At 36.6% G+C, this 25,285-nt stretch overlaps 1 pseudogene; it reads left to right on the forward strand.

Moving 5' to 3' along the window:
• Positions 1-24,943, forward strand: part of LOC102145130 (double homeobox protein A-like) — a 35,840-nt pseudogene extending 10,897 nt beyond the window's left edge.
• The last annotated feature ends 342 nt before the right edge of the window (positions 24,944-25,285 follow it).

Raw genomic sequence — 25,285 nt, forward strand, 5'->3', positions numbered from 1 at the left:
CTCACTGCAAGCTCTGCCTCCTGGGTTCACACCATTCTCCTGCCTCAGCCTCCCGAGTAGCTGGGACTACAGGTGCCCGCCACCACGCCCGGCTAATTGTTTTGTATTTTTAGTAGAGATGGGGTTTCACCATATTAGCCAGGATGGTCTCGATCTCCTGACCTCGTGATCCACCCACCTCGGCCTCCCAAAGTGCTAGAATTACAGGCATAAGCCACCGTGCCCGGTCAGTGCCTTTAAATTAAAAAAAAAAAAAAAAAATCTTACCTGGCTTTTCAAATTGGTCTTAAGATCTTTTTTATTTTTTCTACCATACCACATGTAGTAGTCCACTACACATAAGTGAAGCCCCTCATGTGGTATTTTTAACATTGAAATTAAAAGTGGGTCAATATCTTCCCAGTTGTAGAAGCTGTAAGACATAAAACCTGAGTGCTACCAGTAGCCATGTTTAGCACTGCTGGAGAAATTTCACCACGATAAGAAACAATGAACCTAACACACAAAGAGATGCGTTTATGAGAGATGGAAAACATGTCCTGATAGCATTTAAAGTCCTGGAGTCCTAGTTTCAGTTTTTGTTAAGGCCCATTTTTACTTTTTTTTTTTAAATAGGATCTTGTTCTTTCATTCAGGCTGGAGTGCAGTGGCATGATCATAGCTTACTGCAGTCTCCAACTTCTGGGCTCAAGAAATCCTCCCATTTCAGCCTCTTGAGCAACTGGGAATACAGGTGTGTGCTAGCATGCCTGACTACTTTTTAAATTTTCTGTAGAGATGGGAGTCTCACTATATTGCCCAGACTTGTCTTGAACTCCTGACTTCAGGTAGTCCTCCTGCCTCAGCCCTTTAAAGTGCTGGGTTACAGACATGAGCCACCATTCCAGTCTCTTCTTATAGTTGGGATATTCTTTTATGTCTTGTATTTGCGAGTTAACACATTTAGCTTCTTCATAAACTAGTTTTGGTTTGGTGTATGTTATTTTAAAAACTGGCAGTCCTGATTAATATAGAAATATGTTACTTGGAATTGGAGTGTTATAAATGACAGATTATAAAATATGATGAGATGGGGGAACGAGGAATGTGAGCATTCCCTGATCTGTGGCCAGGTTGTCCCTGTTATGCAGTGTTGTGGTGGACAGACTCTAAGATTGTCCCTATGCTGCTCACCTCCTGGTGGTCAGACCCTGTGTGTGTACCCTTGAGTGGGAATGACCTCTGACTTTAATCAATAGAGAATATGGCAAAGATGATGCGCTATCACTCTCATGATTACATTATCTAAGACTCCATCTTGCCAGAATTTCACTCTCTTTCTCCCATGCTGGCTTTGAAGAACTAAATCACTATGTTATGAGAGGGCCTCTGAAGAGGGTCATGTGTCAGGGAACTGCAGGCAGCCTCTGGGAGTTTAGGATGGCCTCCAGTCAACAGCCAGCAAGAAGCTGACTCTCAATCTTACAGCAACAAGGAAATGAATTCTCTCAACACCTTAGAAGTGGATTCATCACCATTTGAGCCTCCAGATGAGAACCAAGCTCTGACAGACATCTTGATTGCAGCTTTGCAGAGCGCCTGGTTAAAGCATGCTCAGACTCTTGGCTGGTAGAAACTGTGAGATAATAAATTTGTGTTGTTTTAAGCTGGTGTATTTGTGATAATTTGCTACTCAGCAATTGAAAAGTAATACAATTAATTAAACAGTTGAGGGCCAGGAGAAGATAATGGAATGCACTTGTCATTGGAAGGGGGGACTTGTTTCCAACTCCTAATGTTTCTTTTCATGCAGAGAGAGCTCCTCCAACTGTAAGACATTTGCTTTCCCCCAACCTCATTCACCGAGGAGATGTGAGTTGGAGGAAGACCTATGTTATTGGTGAATTTTGAGAGAAAAGCTGGGCGAGTATGTCCTCATCCTTCCTTTTCCCTTCTTCCTGGAATCAGGCTGCCCCATAGTTGGCACATGCTCTTCCTGGTGTTTCCAGTGGCACATCCCTATGGAATTGCTTATGCCCCCACTTCCCAGCAGGGCCCATTTTTCTGCACCCATGCCAGCATTCAGTATTAATGCACACCTTGGCCTTTCCATTTTGTAGTCAACATCTAGATCTTGCTCTCTTAAGTGTTATAGTTTGTTGTGTTTTTCACACATTTATTAGCACTTGAATAGCACTTGAAATGATTTTGCTATTTTCTATTACCATCTTTTGAAAATTTTAGAATGTGTATATTTTACTTAGTGACTTGGTTGAGCTTTTTTACATATTAAGAAATGAACTCTTTCTCCTATATATTCTGGCTACTTTTACATTTAATACAGAAGTTTAGCATTTTATACAGTTAAATCTTACATGTTTATCCTTCTCCTTTTTCTCTTCTATCCCTTTTCTCTTTCTCCTTCTCCTCCCACTTCTTCTTCTTCTTTTTCACTTTTGTGCTTAAGTTTTGTGATTAAGAGATGAGTTAAATATCCACTGTACTTTCTTATTGTTTCATTATTCATATTTAACTCTTTAATTCAACTAGAATTTAGTTTACTATATATTATAAAGCGAGTAGCTATTTTTGTAAATAATTCATTGTTCAAACACCAGCATTTATTTGTGAAACTATGTGCTACAGGTTTGTTTGGAGCCCTTTTTTCTGTTCTATTAGATTATGATGATTTTCTATAGTCAAGTGATAAAACCTATTTAACAAACTTTCAATTGCACAGCCTTAATTTCAAAGGTAAAGAGAACTAACATGTGCTGAGTTTTTCTGTGGTTTCAGGCCACTTTACACAAGAGAGATTTCTGAGGTGAAGTCACTGTGATAGGCACATGACAGGCAAGTGACAGGGTGATGTCCTAACACTGTGTAACTCCACATTACCTACATATTCCTGCCTCTCTGCACAGACCGAGGATCTCATAGAATTAACTCCAGCCAAATTCTAGTTACCTCACTTATCAGACCAACAAAGTAGCATTGTCTCCACATTTTATTTTTTTAAAAAAGAGTCATGCCACCCTAAAGCCAGTGAAATTGTGGTTGGGAGGGTGGGAGATGGGGTAAGAGGGATAAATGTTGGGTGATGGTGGAGGAGAGGAAGCCCTATAAACACTACACATCTCTCATTACTCAAAGCAAGCATCCTAACCCTGCAGGCTTTTGGGAAAGCCCACTCACTAGCTTGGGATATCATTAGTAGAAAAATATATGATTCCCAAAGCAAAGGGTCCTCTGCAGTCTCTCTTTTCTTGGCATACATTTACTCCAGCCTGTAGATTTTTCTCTTAGTCATAATAATTCCTGTGAATTTATCCATCCCTTATCTACTAGGGGAAATTTCCCAAAGGCTCTGAGTCACTTCAGTCTAGAACTGGCCTCTGAAAACACCCCGGAGCCTCCAAGCTGCCTAGAAGAGCCCACTGGGAGGCCAGCCTCCTAGAGATAACAAAGTCCTCAGAGACAGGCAGATAATGACTGAACTCCAGGATCCCTGCAGACATGGCTGGAGCTGTCTCTGCTTCCGAGATCCAGAGGCTTCTTTTTGCAGTTGCCCCAAACTTTCTGGGAGTAATTAATACCAAAAGAAACCTCAGTAGACTAGTTAGTCAAAGTTTCAGAAAGTGGCCCTTTAGGGTGGCTCCATTCTGGGCTGAGGAAGCACAGGCTTCCTTCCTGCACTGTCACATTTATCTCTGCTATTTCCCATGTTACTTCCTCTGAATACTACACTGTGGGAAACACAGAGCATGCTGTGTGAGGAGTCAGGGTAGGAAATCTGGGATCTTCTTTTGGAAATCCCACAGTATTTCCATGTTGCCATGTGTTTTGATAGTGAGAACTGATTTTCAAAATGCATTTCCTGTTTATTAGCTTTAACCCCAGTAATGGACTCATGAAGTATACACCACATTCAGCTATTTACCAGTGTGGAGGCTGAGACTGGGATACAAATTTTGCACATAGATCTTTATGTACTATGTCTTTAAGTTCTGTGGGATAGACTCCCCTAAGAGTGATTGCTGTATCAAAATGTATGCCTGTCTCTGCATCCAACAAGCATATATGAAAAAAAAAAAAACTCAACATCACCAATCATTAGAGAAATGCAAATCGAAACTACAGTGAGATTCCACCTCACACCAGTCAGAAAGGCTGTTATTAAAAAGCCAAAAAATAACAGTGGTTGGCATAATGTGGAGAAAGAAAGAATGCTTTACATGGGTGGGAATGTAAATTAGTTCAACCATTGTGGAAGACAGTGTGGCAATTTCTCAAAGACGTACAGGCAGAAATGCCATTTGACCCAGCAATCCCATTACTGGGTATATATAAATTATTCTATTATAAAGACCCATGCATGCATATGTTCACTGCAGCAATATTCACAATAGCAAAGACATGGAATCAATTGAAATGCCCATCAATGATAGACTGGATTAAAAAAGGTGGTACATATACACCATAGAATACTATGCAGCCATAAAAAAGAATGATATTATGTCCTCTGCAGGGACATGGATGGAGCTGGAGGCCGTTATCCTTAGCAAATTAATGCAGGAACAGAAAACCAAATGCCACGTGCTTTCACTTATAAGTAGGAGCTAAATAATGAGAACACATGTACACAAAAAGGGGAACAATGCACACTGGGGCCTACCAGAGGGCAGAGGGTGAGAGGAGGGAAAGGATCAGGAAAAATAACTAATGGATACTAGGTTTAATACCTGAGTGATGAAATAATCCATACAACAAACCCCCCGGTACTTGTTTACCTATGTAACAAACCTGCACACTCTGCATATGTACCCTGGAACTTAAAAGTTAACAAACAAAAGTGTGCGCTTGTCTCAGTGTCACTACGTACTGCACATTCTGATCCACAAAGGCTACAGCAACTCACCCAAAGCAGAGGAATGGGCCTTTTTTCCTGAATCTTTTGTTTGCCCTGACTGTTGTACTTCTTTTAAGTGTGGGCCAATATCATGGATAAATGTCGTTTTACTGTTACTTGTTATTTTATTACTTATTATGTATTATTCTTTTGTTCTTTTTTGGTGACCAGCATGATTGACATGCACACTTCCTCTTCTGAGAGTTGTCTCTTTATGTTGTGTGTCAATTGTTCTATTGGATTATCTATTAGGAGAGATTTTAGTGTTAAGAAAACTAACCTTTGTCTGTCAAATATGATGTAGGGGAGGTTTGATGAAAATTGTGGATAGAAGGCAGGACTAACTTGCAGCTCCCACTAAGGTGGACAGAACAGCATGTGGAGACCCACATCATGAACTTTTGCTCCAAGAACCACCACAGGAACATAGGAAAACTGAAAGAATTCACAGATGCCTTGAAAGAAGCAGCTTGCCACTGCAAATGCTGTGAGACTGGAACAAGACAAGGATGCCCACTTTCACCACTTCTATCTAACATACTACTGGAAGTTCTAGCCAGAGCAATCAAACAAGAGAAAGAAATAAAGGTATCCAAATAGGTAAAGAGGAAGTCAAATTGTTGCTGTTTGCCGATGATATGATTGTATGCCTAGAAAGCTCTAAAGACTAATCCTAAAAGCTCCTAGATCTGATAAATGAATTCAGTGAAGTTTCAGGATACAAAATCAATGTACACAAATCAGTAGCACTGCTATACACCAACAGCAACCAAGCTGAGAATCAAACCAAGAACTCAACCCCTTTTACAATAGCTGTGAATAAAATAAAATGCTTAGGAGGATACCTAACCAAGTAGGTAAAGGACCTCTACAAGGACAACTACAAAACACTGCCGAAAGAAATCATAAACAACACAAACAAATGGAAACACATCCCATGCTCATGGAGGGGTAGAATCAATATTGCAAAATAACCATACTGCCAAAAGCAATCTACAAATTCAATGGAATTCCCCTCAAAATACCACCATCATTCTTCACAGAACTAGAAAAAACAACCCTAAAACTCATATGGAACCAAAACAGAGCCCATATAGGCAAAGCAAGGCTAAGCAAAAAGAACAAATCTGGAGGCATCACATCAACTAACTTCAAACTATGCTATAAGGCTGTGGTCACCAAAACAGCATAGTACTGGTATAAAAATAGGCACATAGACCAATGAAACAAAATGAGAACCCAGTAATAGAGCCAAATAATTATAGCCAAATGATCTTCGACAAAGCAAACCAAAAAATAACTTGGAGGAAAGAACACCCTATTGGAAAAATGGTGCTGGGATCATTAGCAAGTCACATGTTGAAGAATGAAACTGGATCCTCATCTCTCACCTTATACAAAAATCAACTCAAGATGGATCAGACTAAAATCTAAGACCTGGAACTACAAACATTCTAGAAGATTACATTGGAAAAACCCTTCTTGGCATTGGCTTAGGCAAAGACTTCATGACCAAGAACACAAAAGCAAATGCAACAAAAACAAAGGTAAATAGATGGTTCTTAATTAAACTAAAATGCTCCTGCAAAGCAAAAGAAATATGAGCAGACTAAACAGAATATCCACAAAGTGGAGAAAATCTTCACAAACTATGCATTCAATAAAAGACTAACATCCAGAACCTACAAGGAACTCAAATAAATCAGCAAGAAAAAACAAATAATCTCATTAAAAATTGGGCTAAGGACATGAACAGACAATTCTCAAAAGAAGATCTACAAATGGCTAACAAACATGTGAAAAAATGCTCAACATCACTAATTATCAGGGAAATGCAAATCAAAACCACAATGCAATACCACCTTACTTCTGCAAGAATGGGCATAATAAAAAAAATTAAAAAAAAAAAAGATGTCGGCATGGATGCGGTGAAAAGGGAACACTTTTACACTGTTATTGGGAATGTAAACTAGTACAACTACTATGGAAAGCAGTGTGGAGATTCCTTAAAGAACTGTAAGTAGAACTACCGTTTGATCCAGCAATCCCACTACTAGGTATCTACCCGGAGGAAAGTAAGTCATTTTACAAAAAAGACTTGCCCTCACATGTTTACAGCAGCAAAATTTGTAATTACAAAAATATGGAATCAGTCCAAATGCCCATCAATCAATGAGTGGATAAAGAAAATGTGTTACATATATATGTACCATGAAATACTACTCAGCCATAAAAAGGAACAAAATAATGTCATTCACGGCAACCTGGATGAAGTTGGAGACTATTATGCTACATGAAGTAACTCAGGAATGGAAAGCCAAACATCATATGTTCTCACTCATAAGTGGGAGTTAATCTATAAGGATGCAGAGGCATAAGAATGATACAACGAACTTTGGGGGCATGGGGGATGGGTGGGAGTGGGGTAAGGGATAAAATAACACACATTGGCTACAGGGTACACTGCTTGGGTGATGGGTACGCCAAAATCTCAGGAAACACCACTAAAGAACTTATCCATTGAACCAAATACCACCTGTTCCCCCAAAATTATTGAATTTTTAAAAAATATGATGTAACTATTTTCTTCCAATCTATCATTTTGCACTTGACTTGTTCATATAAATGTATATTTTGCTATGCAGAATCTTAATAATCTTTTATGTTCTTAAAATTCAGCTTTTAGTGTAGTTGTTTCAACAATTATCTTGACAGCTTCTGAGTTTCTTCTCTTGCTTAAGAACCATGGCACAGTTGTGCAGCTGCTAATTAAAGGAATCACACTTTGCTCAAATCTCCAACAAAAAAATTTCAGAATTCTTGCTTAGGCAAACAGGAAACCAAATGTAGTATTGACCTTTGTCATTTTTTAGATAAGACCCATCAACAAATAAAGTCACATTAAGATTTCGAAGGCGAAAATCTAGATGATCAGCCTTTGGCATTCTACCTGATAAAAACATCATTGCAGCTCAGTCATCAGGTAAGGGGAAAAGAGTATAATTTCACTAGTTGAAAAATTTAGCTGAAGCTGCAGTCACTTGGAGGCAAAAGGACTTAAGTCTTGGCTTCTGGATCAAGAGACAAGCTATAGGCAACGAGTCACTGATGGGTGTTTTACATTCATGTCTCAAGACCATGACCTGAACTTATCTGGACACACAGAAAAAAAAAAAAAAAAACAGAAAACCAAAAAAAAAATGTTTATCATAATCTGGAAGACCCAGCAAAGGTAGTTGTTGAAGGGGCATTTTGAGGTTACTAAGGACATTTTTAATTTCTGGGATTCACAGAAGTGAAGCTCACGTATAGGCCTTGCTATTTCAGTAAAGCTGAGTCACCATTGTATAAAAATATAGCAAATCCAAAAAATTTTGTCTTTTAGAAAATAGCTTTGGATAATTTTGAATAGTCAACAGTATTTCGCCAGATAACACCCTAACTTTGGCTGACAAATCATGATTGAAGTAATGATTGGCCTTTTAGGACTGGGAAGCTTTTCCTTAATCTATGTATCCTTCTTAAACCACTTCAGTGAATAGATATTTAGAGTTAGTTGTGGAAGAATCTGAATCAGTGAAGTGTAGAAGGCGATCATCTACATATTGTATATGAGAGATCAAAATGGAAATTTTGTTTTAGACACCCTCATCTAAAAGTTGAGAGACATGAGCTAGAGTCCCAGTAATTTCACAGGTATCACTGTCCAAGTAATGTATTTTCCCAGGAAAAGAAAATAAATATTAACTATCTTTAGTTACCGGGATAGTAAAGAATGCTGAATAGAAGTCTACGTCAGCGAAGAATTTTCTATCTTCAGGGTAAGACTGAGCAAAGTATGCTCAGTGGGTTAGGAAATATCAGAAAGTAAAGTATAACCACATAGCTACTGTATTTGTTACTCGGAAATCTCGAAAAGAACTACAATCTCATCCATTTGGCCCTTATGGGCAAATCGGGCATATTATATAGACTAGTGAAAGGGGTGATTAGTTTTGCTTTGTTCTGGTTTTCAACAATAGGAGACATTGACTCTACCAATGGCTTTTTTGCTTGCAATAGCTGTACATATCCTCAGTATTAATTCCCTAATTCTTAGATTATGGAAGGCCCTGCAATTCAGTTTCTATTTTAGGGACTGTTGTTTTACCTGAAGGGCCATAAGTTTGTCTTCGCCTTTGGCATACCAATTGTTTTAAGTCCACTTGAAATCACTCAGCCAAATATTGGAGATTCCCCCATAACTACAATTTTCCAAGCAATTTTTAACCAAATTTTCTATTTCAGATTTTAGCCCATCTATTACATAAAGAGAGGACAGGGTTCCTTTTACAAATAGCTTTGGGTCTGCTTCAGGATATTGTTTGAAAGTCTCCTGAAGTAGAATACAAAAATCTTCTCTACATTTTTTTCTTGTTTATAACCTTAGATTTTAGTTTATAAAAGAAAATCTTCAAATGGTCTTCTTGCAGTTTTGCCCTACTTTTCTTGCTCTTTCTAGTTCTTGTTTGCTGTTATGCACGGTGGAATTTTAAAAATCTTTTCCAATTTCCACTTGGTAGGTTTCAATAATTATTTCTTCTATATCCGAGAAAGATTTTTTTTGTTTAGTTCTAGGATCCCTGGACAGTAAGCATATAATAGGATTCAAATTTTCATAGCAATGTTTTGTCTTCTCTGTGTGGTTTGGAAATCTTTTATTATGGCTCTTCACTATAGCTCTAATATGACTCCACTTATATTCACCTTCCACTGCTTTACCTTCTTCCATTTTTATCTCCTTTTTCAAAATTATTGAAGATATAATCTTTTGCATTTCCATATATAATAGAATCAATTTTTCTATTTCTATAATTAAATGTTGCTGAGATATTCATTGAAATTGAGTTAAAATTTAAATCAATCTGGGAAGAATTTATGCCTTTACAATATTGATTGTATAGTCTATGGACACTGTATTTATTTAGGTCTTTTTCTGATCTTGTTCCTCATTCATTTGTGGTTTTCAGCACACCACACCTGTACATGTTTTGTTATATTTACACCTAGATATTTACATTTTTGAGATATTTTAAATATTGTTTTAAAATTTCTGTTTCTATTTACATTGCTAGTGTATAGAAATATGATTGATGTTTGTGTGTTCACTTTGTATCTTTCAACTTACTGAACTCACTTATTAGATCTAAGAAGCCTTCTAGAGTTTCCTTGGGTTTTTCTATGAAGATAATCATGTCATCTGTTGGTAGGTACAGTTTTGTTTCTCCCTTTACAGTCTGTATGTCTTTTTTTTTTTTAATCTTACCTTACTGTACTGGCTGGGACTTGTAGTATGGTGTTAAATTGGGATGGTGAAGGGGGACATGTTTGATTTGTTACCGACTTTTAGGGGAAAAGCATTCACCCTTTAACCATTTAAGTATATCATGACTTTTTTTTTTGTAAATGCCCTTATTACATTGAAGAAGATTTCTGGGAAATTTTCACCATGAATAGATGTTAAATTTTGTCATATGTCTGTTCTGCATCAATTGGTATTGTGATGTGCTTTTTCTTTTGATTAGTAATATTATGCATTATATTTACTGGTTTTTAAAAATTGAAACATCCTTGAGTTCCTTGGATAAGCCCCATAAGTGGTATGTTATTATTCTTTCAATATTTTTCTAGATTGAGTTTGCTAATATTTTGTTGAGCTTTTTTAAATCTATGTCCATGAAGTATATTCATGTGTAGTTATTTCTTTCATGATATCTTTGTCTAGTTTGAAGCAGAGTGATATTGAACTCCTATAGTGAGTAAAAAGTTGTCTCTTTTTCTTCTATTATCTACAATAGATTTGTAAAATTAGTGTTATTTCTCCTTTGAATTTTTGGTAGACTTACCATTAAAACCATCCGGACCTAGATATTTCTTTATTAGAAGTTCCTTAAACAATATTTTTATTTTAAATAGTTTTAGGTTACAGAAATATTTATGAACATAATATAGATTGTTTCCACATACCCTATACCCAGTTATACCCTACTATTAACATCTTATATTATCATGGCATATTTGTTACAAATAAACCAATATTAATACATTATTTTTAAAGAAAGTCCATACTTTATTTAGATTGTTTTTGGTTTTTGCCTAATGTTCTGTTCCAGGAGCTCATCTAGGGTACCACGTTATATTTACTCATAATGTCTCTTTCGTATTTTCCTGACTATGACAGACTATTTATTTCTGATGGTTTTGAAAGTTTGAAGAAGCACTGGAAAGGTACTTCGCCACTCAATTAGGATTTGTCTGATTCTTTTCTTATTATTAGACTGGGATTATAGATTTTTGAAAGAAAAACCACTTAGATAAAGTGCCAATTACATCATATCAAAGATATATACTATCATTGTTAGGGTAAGCATTGTATATCATTGTTGGTGTGACCTTTGTCACCTGGCTATGATAGGATTTGACAGGTTTTTCTACTGTAAAGTTACTCTCCCCAACTCCCTGCTATACTCTGAAGGAAAGTCACTCCGCAGAGTCCATACTTAAAGAGTAGGGAATTACTTTCTTGAAGGTGAAGTATCTACTTAAATTATTTGGAATTCTATATCGAAGATTTGTCTGTTCTCTTCTGATAGGGCTCCGATGAGTGAAGGAACACCAGGGCTCTTGTCTCGACTCGAATTGGATAAAATGACACAGACACACACAGAGTGGTTTTAAGGAGCAGAGAGTTCAATAGGCAAGTAAGAAGGAAGAAGCTCCTCCATATAGAGATGGGTGGGGGGTGCTCCAAGAGAGGAAACCCCATGTGCAGTTGGAAAGTGGCTGCTTATATGAGTAGGCTGCAGGAGGTGGTGTCTGATTTGCACAGGGCTCAGGGGATTGGTTTGACCAGGCATGCCATACACGCAGCTCACAAAAAAAAAACTGGCCTTCCCACCTAGCCTTTTGATAGGCAAATGCAGGGAGCCCTTATGTTCTACACACGTGGGGATACATGGGGGCGGCCATGTTCCCAGGCACATGTGGGGGCAAGGGCAAGAAGAAGAAGGCAGAAGTCGCCATTTTTGGGTGGACCCAGTTTCTAATGGCTTGCATTTGCACATTAAAGGTTGCCAACCTGGCTCTAAGAGCCGGGGCTTTCCTGCTAGAAAAGAAAAGTTTCCGGAGCTGCTTTAAAAGAAACAAAAACCTCCCAAGGACTCTTTTTCCTTTCTATCTGCCTAAAATAATTTCTTAATAACTCCTATAACGCTTCCATTTATTTATTTCTCCAATTATCTATTTATATCAGTATGAGGTTGTATATATTTATTTTGTAGTTTATGTTATTATCTAATACTATTTTATTTATTTTATTGATCAAATCTTTCCAGCATTGGTTTTTGGCAGGTATTTCTGTTAACTGCTTCTCTTTGCCATAACTCCATTATTTGCTTTAAAAAAAAAAAAAAAACTGCCTTTTTTCAGATTTACAAGATGCTCCATGCTTATTTTGTGTATTTCCTGTAGCAGTCTTATACTCTGCCCTTTCTCCAAAGAGTTCTGATTCCTTCTGTTGGTGAATAGTGTCAGGAACCTATGATCTGGGTGCTAGGTCTGTTCATTGCTACTGGGTTGTCATTGCTTCTAGGCCTTCTCAGCTGTCAGATTAAGGAAATATACATGTGTCTAATAACCTGTGTATATACACTTATCTGTAAACATTTCTATATGTAATTAATTGTATCTATGAAATGGCTCCATTGTCTGGGGTATATACCCTGGTTCTTTGTCTCAGTTTGTAGCAGGATGAGCCACAGACAAAACTCCTCAGACACCAAGTTAAATGAGGAAGGGTTTTATTCTGCCAGAGGCATCGGCAAGACTCCTGTTTCAAGAGCCAAGCTCCCCGAGTGAGCAATTCCTGTCCCTTTTCAGGGCTCACAACTCTAATGGGGTGCGTGTGAGAGGGTAGTGATTGATGAAGCAGGGGGTACGTGACTGGGGGCTACATGCACTGGTAATTAGATCAGAACAAAATAAGATAGGGATTTTCACAGTGCATTTCTACACAATGTCTGTAATCTATAGATAACATAACCGATTATGTCAGAGGTCGATCTTTAACTACCAGGCCCAGGGTGCGGTGCGGGCTGTCTGCCTGTGGATTTCATTTCTGCCTTTTAGTTTTTACTTCTTTCTTTGGAGGCAGAAATTGGGCATAAAACGATATGAGGGGTGGTCTCCTCCCTTAGGTTGAGAAAGAGTTCAAGACACGGACACACACAAGGAGTGGATTTAGGAGTGGAAAGTTTAATAGATAAAGTGGAAGAAAGAGAGGAAACACTTTCTCGTGCTGATAAAGTGGGTTGCCCAAGAGAGGATCTCTGGTCTGTGGCAGAACACAATTGATTTTGTACAGAGGCTTGAGGACACAGTGATTGATTGACATAGGGCCCAGGGGATTGGTTTGACCAGGTGTGCCATTTACATAGCCTTGGAAAGATGGACCCTCCCACAATAAGGTCTTTTATTGTGCAGATGTGCCTTCTACCTAAAGGTTGCCATGATATCTGCACACGTTTTTACCTGGAAGTCACCAAGACACCAGCACATGTGGTGACAAGGAAAAGAGGGTGGAAAATGCCATGTTAAAGGTACCTGGCTTCCAGGTACAGCTGCTTGTATTTACATATGAAAGCCCCTAGTTTGCATATCTATCAGGCTTTCTGTTAGAAAAGAAGTGGTTTAGGGCTGCTTTCATTAAAGGAAAATTCCACTAAGAATTTTTACCCTTTCTATCTGCCTAAAAACAATTTCTTAATAAGTCCTGTACTGTCGATATTAAGCCAAACATGAGTTCATTCTGATGTCTACAACTCTAATTCATTACCACATGGATCATTCTAGCCTCCTTCCAATTATTACCAGTAATCCCCAGCTCCAACAGTGTGAAACCTAGCTCCTATTTGCCAATTATTTATGCAAATTTCAATCCCTGTATACACGTATCGTGGCATCAGAATTGTTAAAACATACCCCTGTGAGAAATAATTATCAATTAGAATACATGCTTACGTACAGTTTCTTTAGCCTTTAGGCTTACAGGCTCCATTCATAGCAAAGTTACTTAAATCAGCAACTTTTTAGCCCAGTGAGGTTTTCTTAAATACTTTTATTACATTCTGCATTCCATTTTAGGATCTTCTGACCTTTTCTCATTTTTAAATTGTATTTTTCTCTGTGCATTTTAGTTGAGGATGTTTTTACTGACCTATCTTCAAGCTCACTGATTTCTCACTTGTAGCAACTCTGCTGATGAGCCCATCAGAGGCATTCTTTATTTATTTATTTTTTTACAGTGGCTTACTTCTAACTTAAAAAAAAAAAAAGAAAAAGAAAATTTCTCTCAGAGCATTTCCTAATAAATGTTCTAAGAGCATTACTCGCCTTGCATGTTATTCACTTTTCTATTACAGGCTTTAACGTATTAGTGACAGTTATTTTAAATTATCTGTCTGATAATGCCAACAACTGTGTCATATCTACCTTGGTAAATATTGTATGTAGCACTTGAAAATAACGTATATTCTGCTGTTGTCTTGTAAAGCATTCTGTAAATGTCGTTTGTATCTATTTAGTTTATGGTGTTGTTCAGTTCTTTCGTATACTTGCTTTTTTCTTTTTCTTAGTTAAACCCATTACTAACATAGGAGTGTTGAAGAAATGCACAATTATATGTGTGCATTTCTCTATTTTTCCTTTTAATTCTGCTGTTTTTTTGTTCCAAGTATTTTGGAGCTCTTTAGTTAGGCGTATGTGTATATACTTTTAGGATTTTTGTATCTTCTTGGTGAATTGACAATTTTATTATTATGTAATGTTCTTCTTTATCCTTGGTAATTTTTTTTGCTCTGAAGTGTACTTTGTCTGATACTAATATATTCACCAAAGTACAATTTTAGTATTTGCATACTATCTCATTTTTCATTCTTTACTTGTAATCTATCTATATGAGCATATTTGAAATTTATTTCTTGTAAACTATATATAGTGCAATCATATTTATTTGTTTAGCGAATCTGAAAATCTTTTTTATTAAGTTAAAAACACAATATAAATTTTTGCCATATATTTATTTGCAAATATAAAATTTGTCATGTTAACCATTTAAGTCTATAATATAGTAATGTTAACTATATGCACATTGTTGTACAACAGATCTTTAGAACTTATTCATCTTGCAAAACTGGAATTCTATGCTCATCGAATGACAACTCCCCTTTTCCATTTCCTTCCAGCCTCCAGTAAAGACTATTTATTATACTTTCTGTTTCCAAGAGTATGGCTACTTCAAATATCTCATAAAATAGAATCATGTTGGATTTGTCCTGGCAATCTCTGCCTTTTAACTGGTGAGTTTAGGCCATTTCTATTTAACTTATTTAAAATATATTAATTATTAATATATTTGGATTTAGCTATGCCATATTACTATTTGTTTGATTTCCCCTCTGTTTTACTTTTTTATGTTTCCCCATTTTCTGCCTTCTTGGATTATTTTGATTTTTTTTTTTTTTTTGTATTATCTTTTAATTTACCAGGCATGTTTTTGCTGTATCTCTTGGAATAGATTTATTTAGTATTACTTTGAAAATTATAATGAACATATTTTACTTTTCACAGGTTAATTAGAATCAATGTCTTATCACTTAAGTGGAATGTAGAAAACCTACAACCGTATGTGTCACTTTACCCTCCCCACTTTATGTTATAGATGTCTTTTAGGTTACATTTATATACATTGAAGTATTTATTTAATGTTATCACTTTTCTTTTAACTATCAAATGTATTTTAAAGAATTCAAGAGGATAAGAATAGCCCATTATATTTACTAAGGTATTTGCCATTTCTCTTTCTTATTCTCCCTGATGTACCATTTTCTTTTGGTATCATTTTCTTTCTATCTGAAGAACTTCCTTTAGCAATTCCTTTACAGCACATCTGCTAGCAAAATATTCTTAGTTTCCTTTCATCAATAACGCTGTCATTTCACCTTCAAGTTTTAAAGGTTGTTTTGATAACTATAAAATTTCAAGTTGACAGTCGGGCGCGGCAGCTCACGCCTGCAATCCCAGCACTTTGGGAGGCCGAAGCGGGCGGATCACGAGGTCGGGAAATAGAGACCATCCTGGCTAGCATGTCTCTACTAAAAATTAAAATTAAAAAAAAATTAGCCGAGCTTGGTGGTGGGCATCTGTAGTCCCAGCTGCTCGGGAGACTAAGGAAGGAGAATGGCATGAACCCAGGAGGCAGAGCTTGCAATGAGCTGACATTGCGCCACTGCACTCCAGCCTGGGCGACAGAGTGAGACTCCGTCTCAAAAAAAAAAAAAAAAAAAAAAAAAAATTCAAATTGATAGTTATTTTCTTTTTGTTTGTTTGTTTGCTTGTTTTTGTTTTGAGACAGGGTGTCGCTCTGTCAGTCAGGCTGGAGTGCATTGGCACAAACATGTGTATACAGTTTTATGATTTTTGCTGCAGGAGTTAACTGCAGCCTCGGCCTCCCAGGCTCTATTGATTCTTCCACCTCAGTCTCCTAAGTAGCTGGGACTGCAGGCATATGCCACTACATTTGGCTAATTTTTAAAGTTTTTTGTAGAGAGGGAGTCTCACTATGTTGCCCAGGCTAGTCTCAAACTCCTGGGCTCATGTGATCCTCCTGCCTCGGCCTCCCAAGGCTCTGAGTTTACAGATGTGAATCACCATGCCTGGCCCCAACAGTTTTTTTCTTTCAGTAATTGAAAAATATTATGCCATTTCCTTTTGTAGTTTCTGGTTGGAAATCTATGGAAGGCCATTATTCTAAGTGAATTGATGCAGGAACAGAAAACCAACTACCACATGTTCTCACTTATAAGGGGAGCTAAAAAATGAGTATACATGGACATAAAGATGGGAACAACAGATACCGGGAACTACTAGAGTAGGTAGGATGGGAGGGGGTGAGGGCTGAAGAACTACCTATCGGGTACTATGCTCATTATTTGGGTGATGGGATCATTCATATAACCAATCTTGCTGACACACAATTTACCCATGTAACAAACCTGCACATGTAACCCCAGAAATTAGAAGTTGAAAAAAAAACAAAAAACAAAAATTATTCTTCCCTTATAGGTAATGTGCCTATTTTCCGGTTGACTTCAAGTATTTTTTTTTTCTGTCCTCAAGTTTATGGTAATTTGATTATGATTGGTCTAAGCATAAAATTTCTTTGAGTTTATCCCATTTGAGATTCACTCATCTTCCTGAATCTGTAGGTTTATGTAGTTTCCCAAACTTGGGAATTTTTCAGCCATTATCTCTTGAAATGTACTTTTTAGCACTGTTTTCTGTTGTCCTGAGACTCTGATGACAAGAATGTTATACCTTTATTATTTCCCCCCAGGTGTGAGGCTCTGTTCATTGGCTTTAAATCTTTTTTTTTTTTCTGATTTCCAAATTGGATAATTTCTACTGATCTATTTTCAGTTTCACTCACCATTTAATCTGTCATCTCAATTATGCTTTTGAGCTCTTTCAATGAGTTTTATATTTCTGTTATTGTATTTTTTAGTTCTATATTTTCATTTGTTTTTCTTTTCATATCATTGCTGGGACCATTTTTCTTTTAATTTTAGTGTGTTTGCAATTGCTTGTTAGAACATTTTTAAATAGCTGATTTCAAGTATGTGTCAGCTAATTCCAACCTCTGTGCCATCTCAGTGTTTGTATCTATCGTGTCCATTTGCTGAGTAGTTTTGGACTGAGGTATCATGTTTTGAGGCTTGAAGTAAAATCATCTGGAGAATGTTGACATATTTATTTTAGGAAGAAATTGACCTGGTTAAATTTGGGCCAAAAGTTTTATCCCATCTGAAGTGGTTTCCCATCAGCTCAGTCTTCAAAACTTTTAAAGAGCTATTCAGATCTGTCCCATTTGTATATCATCCAGTTGTAGTGTGGGTTCTGGCCAGAAATCTTTCTGTTAGTTCAATTTTCAATGTCTTTGTTATACTGATTAGTGCCAGATCCAATCATATGTAGTTTTGGAGTAAACTTTGGTACTACTTAACATAATGGAGTTTCTTTCTTGAGGTCCTTCATCATTACAATCTCCTCAGTACATCTTGTTTCCTTGAGGCTCTTCTTTTAGGTTCTGTAGCCAGAAACATAGAGCCTTAGGTACTCTTCTCTGTTGCTTACTTTTGTGACTGTACCTATGTCCTGGAGCAATACACAAGAGGACAAGAAGATTAAAAAATGGTAAACTCACCACTGATTTGGTGGGGCTTTGGATTCTGATCTTCTTTGCAATCCTGCTACTATTAATTTTTCAGAATCTGATAATAGCTGCTCAATATATATTCTATTTCATAGCTGCATTCAGTGGTAGAGACAGGGTGGAATGTGTTTTCTCCATCATTTCTACAACTGGTTCCTACAAGTTATTTATTTATTCCTGTATTGTCACGCACACCTACACCTAATATTGTCCTCCAGTTTTTTAACATCTTATGGTCTCACCTAATTTTCTTTCTTCCCCAGTCAATACTATGTCACTATACTGTTAAGTGACGTTTTATATTGTAACTCCCTTTCCTAGCCCTGCCCTGAGTTCAAAGGCTCAACTTAGCAAGGCATTTGGTAATAGGAAATACCTGATAACTACTTTTCTACACTAATTACTTAGCACATTAGTAATATAATTAAAGCGAGCTATTATAATTTCCCATAGGCATGTTAGTTTCACTGAAAACATTTTCAAGTTGAACTAAACAATGGAAGAAAATCTACTCTCTGAAGAATTAATTATCTGTACATTTATCCCCATTGGAGTGACCAGTAGGCTAAGAAATGAACTTATCACTTTCTAGCTTAAGCCCAAATGGGCAGAGAAATTCTGTGGCAGCTCTTTACTTGCACTGTTAATGAATGACACGGGTTTTAGGCAGCCCTAGAGAATTCTATCCCCAGCTCTGAAAAATGTTTTATCACAATTACCACTAACTAGCACTGAAGCCACTTCTGCTCATGGCTCTCAGAGCCAGTTGGTGCAAAGTAGGCAAAAATAAATAAACTTTCCCTTTCTTTTCTCATGTCTCCATTCTTTCTATCCCCTATAAGCAGCATGATTATAGTAAGCACCTCATTTAAGACTGATACGATCTGTGATACAGATTTGCTTATACCCTGCCTTGTTCCTGTATGTAAAACAGCTCATTAGTTCCTCAGCTTCATTTCCATTACTGTTAATGTTCTGGAAAAACTAATTTACACTTAGTGAAAGAGAATTAAAATGAGTGTCAGAAGAATGAAATATGACATTAGTTCTCAAACTGTGGTCCCTGGACTGGTAGCAATACAGCACCTTGTTATAAATGCAAATTCTTGGACCCCGCCTGCGGAATCAGAAACTCCTGGGATAGGGCCCAGCAATCTGTGATTTCACAAACCTTCCAAGTGATAGTGATGCATGCCAAATTTGAGAACCACTGCAGGTAGGAAATTAGTTATTGGCTGGCAGTGGCATAATGAGCAAAAACAGTGCATCCTAGGTGTGGGTTGCTTGTCAAATTGTAAAGACCTATTGAACTTGTTTTCTACCACGCTTGGAAGACAACACATCACCAGCATCAAGTGGCTGGTAGGGTGGAGAGGATAGGCAGAGTGTATGTGGGTAGGCGGAGTGTGACGGGCTGGCAATGCCAAAACCTCCACTCTATGTCTGCTATCTCTCCTGGACTGGATTTTAATCTCCACAGTCTGCTGATAACACTTTGTCACTTACCCCAGTAGCGTCTTTCTGGTAAAATCCACTTATCTTTGTTCCTGGCTTGCCCTCCTGCAGGAGAGCTGGGTGCACTTAACAAACACTTTAAAAAAAAAAAAAAAATTTAATTTCTGTGGGTGTGAAGTAGCTGTAAATACTTATGAGATACATGAGATATTTTGATATAGGCGTACAATGTGTAATAATCCCCTCAAAATAAATGGAATATCCATTACCTCAAGCACTTATCCTTTGTGTTACAAATCATCCAATTATACTCTTTTAGTTATTTTTAAATGTAAAATTAAATTAGTATTGACCACAGTGACCCTGGACAAACATACTTTTAAAACCAGACTTCACAACTATGGTATCATCCGGTATCATCCTGTTCTCTGTGTATCACTTCGATAACCCACTAAGGCTCCTTGGCTGGCTTCTTACCAGTTTTTAACATCATATAAATTTGTATTTAGCTAGGAATGGATTTTATTAATATAATATATTATAAATGATCTAAATTATTATGCCTAATGATGAAAATATATGCTATGTTGCAATTTGTAATTGAATAGGATTAAAATTTTATTACAAGAAAAATTCGTATTTTACTTTAGAGAAATTTTGAGCAAATGGAATGTATTCATGACAACACTGAAATTTATCATGTGCTCCTGCATTGGGATTTCTTTCTAAACATCATGGAAATAAAGAATATGAAGGCACAATTAGTTTTCTTGAAAACAGATCACAATTCATTATCAATATAAAGGTTAGTCTCTGAAAAAACTCCAATATTTTTCTAAAAGTTTCCTTAAAGTTATCAAACAAGAAATGGGTTATTTGAACAATAAAGACTTAGAGAATATTTTTGTCAGCTCATAACTATTTCTGTACTGTTCTTCCCATTGGAGTTAAGAATTTCTCAACAGTTAGAAAAATTTTTCACATAAATACAATCACAACTCAGATGATTGTAACACTTTGTTTTGTAAGATTATGTTTCTGAAGAACAACTAATTTTTAATTTTTAATTTTTTGTAAGGATTTCTATGTTTTGAGAATAAAACTATGTATCTTTATAATTTGTATGAATATGTCAGCTTGTATTTAGCCTTCATTTTTTCTATTTATCTTTCTTGGGGCATAATTTATATTTAATAAAAAGCACAGTTTATAAGTTTAAAGTTTGATTAATTTGAAAAATGTATACACATGTGTAACAACTACTTTAATTAAGATACAGAACATTTCTAAAACTCCAAAAGCTCTCTTCTTTCTTTCCTCAATTACTGCCTTTTGCCCCAAGAGAAAAATACGGTTCTTATTTCCACTATCATATACTAGTTTCATCTATTTTAAGACTTCATATAATTCAAATCATGCAATATGTTCTCTTCACGTCTAGTTTCTTTGATTCTGCATGTTTTGGAGATGCCTATGTCTTTTTGCAAACATCAATAGTTGATTTCATTTAATTTCTAAGTAGAAATCCATTTCCATGGTGACTAACAATTTGTGGCCATCTTTCCTTATACTTGTTGGCCTTTTATATGCCTTCTTCAATGAAGTATTGATAAAAAATATATTTTCCATTTGTTTATTAGGGTAATTGTTTTCTTCTTATTGAATTGTAAGAATCCTTCCCATATTCTCAGTACAAGTCCTTTATTAGATATGTGTTTTGGAAATATTTTCTCAAAATCTGTTGCTCGTTTTTATTTTCTTAAGAATTTTTTAAAGTAGGTTTTAAAAAGCAAAGATTTATTATTATACAATTCTGTAGATTGGCAATCTGGGTGGTTTTCCAAGTGGTCTTACACGAGATTACTTATATGATTACAGATACCTTACAGCTTGACTGAAACTAAAAGGCCCCAAACAACCCTATTTACATGCTGGAAGTTGGTACTAGCTGTTATCTGACAGGCTTCTCCCACAGAGGCCTCTCCTCCTCTAGTAAGCTAGGCTGGACTTCTTCACAACATGGAGGTCTCAATGTTCTAAGAGGCTGAAAGCAGACACTGTGATGCCTATTAAATCCTAGTCTCAGAAATGTTACATCATTTGAGTTGCATATTTTTACCCTTTTTATTGTTCTTTTTTCACTCATGATTTTTCAAGTTTCTTTCTGGTATCACTTCCTTGTGTCTGAAGAACTTTCTTCAGCAAGAGTAGAGGAAGAGTAGGTCTGATGGCAACAAAATTTCTCAGTTTTTCTTCATCTGGAAACATATATTTTAAAAATTATAAATTGATAATTTATAATTGTATATACATGAGGTAAAAGGGATGTTACGATTTAAAATACAATGTGGAATAATTAAATCAAACTAATTAACAAATACCCATCAACTCAAATACTTATTTATTTTGTGATGAGAACATTTGAAATGTATTAGCAATTTTGAAATGTACAATACACCATTTTTAACTAAATTCACCATGCTGTGCAGTAGATCTTAAAAAAATCTTATTACTCCTAACTGGAATTTTGTAACTTTTGACCATCATCTTTCCATTCCTCTCTCTACCACCCCCAGACTCTGTAACCACCATTCTACTTTGTGCTTCTGTCAGTTTGACTTTTTTAGATTCCACATATAAGTGGGATCATGTGGTATTTGTCTTTCTGTGCCTGGCTTATTTCACTTAGCATAATGTTCTACATTTCCATCTATGTTGCTGCAAATGACAGAATATTCTTCTTTTCAAAGACTGAATGGTATTCCATCGTGTATATATACCATATTTCTTCATTCACTCATCTGCTGATTAACACTTAGGCTGATTTCATAATTTGGCTATTGTGAATAGTTCTGCAATGAATATGAGAGGGCAGACATCTTGTCAACAAACTGATTTCAAATATTTTGGGTAAATAACCAAAAAATGGATTGCTAGAGATTGCTAGATCATATGGTAAATCTGTTTTCAGTTTTTTGAGGAACTGCCGTATGGTTTTCCATAACGTCTGTACTAATTTACATTCCCACCAGCAGTATACAAGGATTCTTTTTTGTGCACTTCTTCACCAACACTTGTTACCATTTGTCTTTTTGATCATAGCTATTCTGACAGCTGTAAGATTGTATCTCATTGTGGGTTTAATTTGCATTTTCCTAATGATTAGCAATGTTAAGCATTTTTTCATATATTCGTTGGTCATTTGTAGATCTTCTTGTGATAAAGGTCTATTCAGGTCCCTTACCAAATTTTTAATTGACTTTTATATTTTCTTGCTATTGGGTTGAGTTCCTTATGTATTTTGGATATTAACCCATTATCAAATACATGACTTTCAAATATTTTTTCTCAATCTGTAGGTTGTCTCTTCATACTGATACTTGATTCCTTTGTTGTGCAGAAGCTTTTTAGTTTGATGTAATCCCATTCATCTTTTGTTGCCAGTGCTTTGGAGTTTAATACAAAAAATTATTGCCCAGATCAATGTCATGTAGTTTTCTCCATATGTTTTCTTCAAGTAGTTTTATAGTTTCAGGTCTTACATTTAAGACTGTAATCCATTTTGAGTTAAATTTCATATATGTGTGAGATGAGGGTTCAATTCATTCTTCTGCATGTGAATATCTAGTTTTTCCAACACCATTTATTGAAGATACTGTTTTCCTACTGTGTATTCTTGGCACATTTGTCAAAATTAATTTACTGTACATGAGTGAGTTCATTTCTGGGCTTTCTAGTCTGTTCCATTTGTCGATGTGTCTATTTTTGGTCAGTACCACATTGTCTTATTTGCTATAGCTTTGTGGTAAAGTTTGAAGTCAGATAGTGCAATGCCTCCAGCTTTGTTCTTTTGCTCATGATTGCATAGTGATGCTTAAGTAAAACCAAAATTATCCTGGGAATATAAAAAATAATATATCTGTTTACATTTTGGTGTGGGATGAGTAGAATCCTGTTTTCAAATTCCTTGTTTGAAAGGCTATTAAGAAGAATAAACCCTCACTTAACAGTTTTCTAATTCCTTGGTGGTATCCTCTGTCCTTTGGTAATGTGAAAGTAGAGCACACTTTTCTATTTTTGTTCCTGCCGCACCCCTCATAAGGTGAAGCATGCATAGAGCACTCCCAGGGTCAGCATGAGCCCAGCACCGGCTCAGGCTGCCGATGCTCCAGAGTCGGATTCCACCTTCCACTTAAATGGCAGCCACAGGTAGACGTGCTCATCACAACCACCTCTGTGTGTTCATAATCTCTGTTTATTCTGCAAGTGGTTTGCACAAGAAAAATGGCACAGTGTTTCTCAGAAGACAACTGCATAAAAATCAACATACTTCAAATTCGCAGCAAATAATCAGATAATTGATGAAACTACTTACCCAAACAATAATTGTAAATTATGCCTTCTGAATATATTTGTCATAAACTTGGAGTAAGGAATCCTCACAGGCACTGAACAATTCAAAAAATGCAAAGCTGTTTGTTAGAATACTGGTGCTTTCGGGTAGAAACTCTCATCCATATCCTGGTAAGGGTTGAAGTTGCACAGGTGTTTTCATTTGTCAAAACCCAGAAAATCATATGTTTTAGATTTGTGAATAATGTTATATTATATGCGATCTTTCTTTCTAAAAATGAGCTGTAAGCGGTCTCCCAGACAGCAACTCAGCCTCCAGGACTCTCTTCCAGCATGACCAAAGACTTCACACAAGATGGTAGCAACAAATCATAGGTACGATCACACCAAATTCACAGAAGATACATTGAAAAATCCTCATCAATACCTTCAATCAAAAATCTTACCCAGGTTATGCTACCAAACAACAACTTGCTTTAGAAATCAATGCAGAAGAGTACAGAATCCAGATTTGGTTTCAGAATCAAAGAGCTAGGCATCGATTCCAGAAAAGACCAGAACCTGAGACTTTAGATTCAAGCCAGAGCCATGGTCAAGATCAACCTGGTGTGGAGTTTCACAGTAGAGAAGCCAGACGGTGTCATACCATCTATAGCGCCTCTCAATTACACACTCTTATCAAGGCATTTATGAAAAACACATACCCTGGGATTGATTCCAGAGAACAACTTGCTGAAGAAATTGGTGCTCCAGAGTCAAGAATCCAAATTTGGTTCCAAAAATCGAAGATCTAGATTTCATCTCCAGAGAAAAGGGAACCTGTTATGTCCTTAGAACAAGACCAGGGGCAAGATTTCTGAGGGACTTCAAGGTACAGAAGATACACAAAATGACAGCAACCTCACTAGCACTCTCATTTCTCTAGAGTCAGAGCATGGTGAACACGGTCAAGTTCAGTGTATTTGATATTATCAACTTGGGCCCTATATCTCTCTCACAGTCTTCCTGGGAGTCTATCATTCTGCTCAAAGTGCAAGCTAAGCTTTCTGAAAATGGTAAAGGACTTGGCTGAGTGTGGTGGCTCACGCTTGTAATCTCAGCACTTTGGGAGGCTGAGGCAGGAAGATTTGCTTGAGCCCAGGAGTTTGAAACCAGTCTTGGCAGTAGAGTAAGACCCTATCTTTATTATAAATAAAAAGGACTGTAGGAGGCCAAGACAGGTACAGGAGGCACCACACTACCATATTGACACAGCCTGGATCCAGAGTTCAGCAGACCTTGAG

This window comes from Macaca fascicularis, chromosome 9, assembly GCF_037993035.2.
Source record: "Macaca fascicularis isolate 582-1 chromosome 9, T2T-MFA8v1.1".
NCBI lineage: Eukaryota > Metazoa > Chordata > Mammalia > Primates > Cercopithecidae > Macaca > Macaca fascicularis.